Raw genomic sequence first — 3,835 nt, 5'->3', positions numbered from 1 at the left:
TTTACATTACATATCCTTTACAAATCATAGAACTTAGCTTACAAAACACTATGATCATTCCCTTGGCTCCCATCAACAAAAGGTGTAACCAAAGGCATGAGCATAGGCTAAGTTCATCCAATGAATCAAGATATACAAATGATCATGGGCTTTCAAAATAAAATCCTATACATGTCAACTACAAAAGGCATGCATAAACTCAAAGAAGTGCCATATTTCATGCATAATCTAGGTATGGCCACTTGCCACCAGAGGCTCCTGCAGCATCCTTACCTGAAAGGGGGTCCCCACAACACGGGGTGAGATATACGAATATATCCAGTAAACCAGGGGTCCTTGGAGCATCTCTCCACCCCACAGTTCCATATCAGTGTAATAGCAATAACAATAATAATGCAGTAAATACATATCTATGCAAAGTGCAATACATCTCCAGGAGAAATCCCTCGAGCTCTCAAGCTGTCCTAAGGAAACTCAGATGCAAATAGTCCTACTGGCCAGCTAACTACCAAGTATGATTTACGCATCGTCATGCCACATACCAACATAGGGAAACACCATCCTATGCCACACCAAATGCATACACATACGTATAACAAAGCATTACACTATTTTATTGCATTTATATACACAATCACAACCTCCACCCTTTCAGGGCTTGGTAGAACAGTCAAGGGAATTACACCCAAGGTCCGAAGGCTTACCTCAATGCTTCAGTCAACCTTTGTTCTTCACCAACAGTTTCAGCAATCAACTTTTACAAACATACACCTACACATGGTGTAATGCAATCAACACATTGCATCCAAGAGTATTTCACAATCAACCATCAATTACTCAATTCAAAGCACAACACAAGTATGAGCTTACCAATTCCAATGAGCTATTCAAGCTCCATAGCTTGCTCCAATGGTTGATCACTCACGGTTGGTCCAAATGTCTCAATCCTAGACATCACAAGGATCCAATCAATCATTCAACTCACTAATTGTTCAACATGCTAGAATACTAACCAATCCAAGCATGAATTTTCCAATATTATGAACAATTATCAAATGACTATCTAGGCTCATTTCCACCGATTAAATGACATTCCTAGCATTTTCCATAACATGCTCTAAGCTCCATTCTTCCTAGAACATAGCTAATTCAACTACATTTCATAAAAATCCCAATTTACTATTCACAAACCCTAACTCATGCAAATTTCAAGGAATCATGAGGTTCAAGGGTTAGAATTTACCACCAATGGTCACACAACCAAGGATTGATGGCTCCTCAAGCTTCAATGGAGGTAGAAACTCTCAAAACCCCAAATTTCTCCAAAGGGCCGAATTTTTGAGAGGCAATATCCCTCTCCACAATGCTCCCCACTCAAAACAAAGCTAGGATTATGAAAGAGGGGAAGATTTAAGTGATTTAGGCTTTTGAATCACTCCAATCGGTTGAAAATCACACAACTCTCTCTCTCTCTTCTCTCTCTCTCTTTCTCCTTCTTCTTCTCTTCTCCTTCTTTTCTATTTCTGGGCGTCGACGGGCTGGGTGGGAAATGAGGGTCATTTGGTGACTTAAGTCACTTAACATAGGTTAAGTGGCTCTAAGCGGGTATTGGTTCGTCTATCTATTTAACTCCAATAATTACCAAACTTTACCCAAAAGTCTGGAATATTATTCTAGGAATATTACTATTTTTATTTTTATATTTTGGGTACTTTTGACAGTACCCATTTATACCCCTTAATTTTCACTGAGTACACTTTTTAACTCCAAAGTGACTCAGATTCATTTTATTAAGCCTCATACTTAATTTCACCCAGTAAAACATGTTTAATTAATTAATTAATTACACTTGATTTCCTAATTAATTAATATGGGCTATTATAGTCACCCCACCTTTTAGCGATTTTGTCCGCAAAATCAAGAACGTACCTGTCCTTAAACTCAGGATATTGCCGGAGAAGCTCATCTTCCCGCTCCCAAGTGGACTCTTCAGGCGTCCTTCCTTCCCACTGGACTTTCACCATAGGAATAGATTTATTTCTCAGCTTCTTCTCATCTCTTTCGAGTATCTTCAGTGGTCCAATAGGAGTCTTCAAATTCTCCCGGATTTCAACATTATCAGGTTGAACCACATGAGAAGGATCAGCTACATATTTCCTCAGCTGAGAAACATGAAACACATCATGTAAATTTGCTAATTGCGGAGGTAAGGCAAGCTGGTAGGCAACCGGTCCCACCCTACGAAGAATCTGGTAGGGTCCAATAAATCTCGGACTCAGCTTCCTCACTCCAAGGGCTCGTCCCACACCCGTAACCGGTGACAGCTTCAGGAACACATGATCTCCCTCCTCAAACTCTAGAGGTCGATGCTTGAGATCATAGTAACTTTTCTGACGATCTTGAGCCTTTTTCAGACGATCCCTAATCATTTTGATCTGCTCAGTAGTCTCCTGAACAAAATCCAATCCAAACCGCTCTGTGTCTCCAACCTCTGACCAACAAGTAGGTGTCCTACACCTGCGACCATACAAGGCCTCGTAGGGAGCCATACCCAGACTAGCATGGAAACTATTATTATATGAAAACTCAACCAGTGGGAGATATCGATCCCATGCAGTACCCTGCTCCAGGGTGCAAGCCCTCAGCATATCCTCCAACGTCTGAATGGTCCTCTCAGTCTGACCATCCGTCTGTGGGTGATAAGCAGTGCTCAGTCTCAACTGAGTGCCAAGAGCCTCCTGCAATGCTCCCCAGAAGCGAGAAGTGAACTTCGGGTCCCGATCGCTAACAATGCTTTCAGGCACCCCATGAAGCCTCACAATCTCCTTCACATAGAGCCTAGCCAATCTCTCCGCAGAGAAATCTACCCGAACTGGCAAAAAGTGTGCGGATTTTGTCAATCTATCCACAATCACCCATATAGAATCATAACTAGCCTGTGTTCGCGGCAATCCCACTACGAAATCCATGGAGATACTCTCCCATTTCCATTCAGGAACATCCAGAGGTTGCAACATACCAGAAGGCTTTTGATGCTCAATCTTTACCTTCTGACAAATGAGACACTTAGAGACAAATTCGGCAATGTCTTTCTTCATACCAGGCCACCAAAAATTCATCTTTAGGTCCTGATACATCTTTGTAGCTCCCGGATGAACTGTAAAATGACCCTTATGAGCCTCTGTCATCACTTCTTCCGCCAACTGCCTAGGTACAACTACACGACCCTGATATAATAGTATACCCTCATCATTGCAGGATACACCACTCTGACCTTTTAGTCGTCTAGCACTTTCATTTTGCAGCTGGGCTTCTTTGATTCTGGTCATCAGTTCATTCTCAATGCTCGTGATTTCAAAGCCACAAATTTTACATGGAAAGATTTTAGATAATTGAATATCTCTGAACCTCTCTATCACATCATAATCTCTAATCATCATGCTTGATATGCTCACAGATTTACGGCTCAGTGCATCAGCTACAACATTAGCCTTGCCAGGATGATATTTCAATTCAAAATCATAGTCTTTTAGGAACTCGGTCCACCGTCGTTGTCTCATATTCAGCTCCTTTTGATCAAACAAGTATTTCAAACTCTTGTGATCGCTGAATATTGCAAATTGCATTCTATCTTGCATCAGCACACATCCCAATCCCTTCTTGGAAGCATCGCTGTATAGCTCAAATTCACCTTCCGGGTCGGGAAGTACTAACACCGGAGCGGTCGTCAGTTTCTCCTTAAGGCTCTGAAAGCATTCTTCACATTCTTGTGTCCAAACAAATGGAGTATCCTTCCGGGTCAAACGGGTCAATGGCAACACCATGGCTGAAAATT

The 3,835-nt window shown here is 41.7% G+C and overlaps 1 long non-coding RNA gene across 1 annotated transcript; it reads right to left on the bottom strand.

Annotated features, from left to right (window-relative positions):
* Positions 1-1,331, bottom strand: LOC133296218 (uncharacterized). Its single transcript, XR_009749477.1, has 4 exons — positions 1,244-1,331; positions 871-947; positions 705-771; positions 1-273 (listed from the first exon to the last, which is right to left on the bottom strand). It is a non-coding gene; the product is annotated as an uncharacterized LOC133296218 (long non-coding RNA).
* Positions 1,332-3,835: the final 2,504 nt, after the last annotated feature.

Source organism: Gastrolobium bilobum, unplaced genomic scaffold (genome assembly GCF_033153095.1).
Source record: "Gastrolobium bilobum isolate Gb01-03AN ecotype WA unplaced genomic scaffold, APGP_CSIRO_Gbil_v1 utg11238, whole genome shotgun sequence".
NCBI classification, from domain to species: Eukaryota; Viridiplantae; Streptophyta; class Magnoliopsida; order Fabales; family Fabaceae; genus Gastrolobium; species Gastrolobium bilobum.
This window is presented reverse-complemented; position numbering and strand designations above follow the sequence as displayed.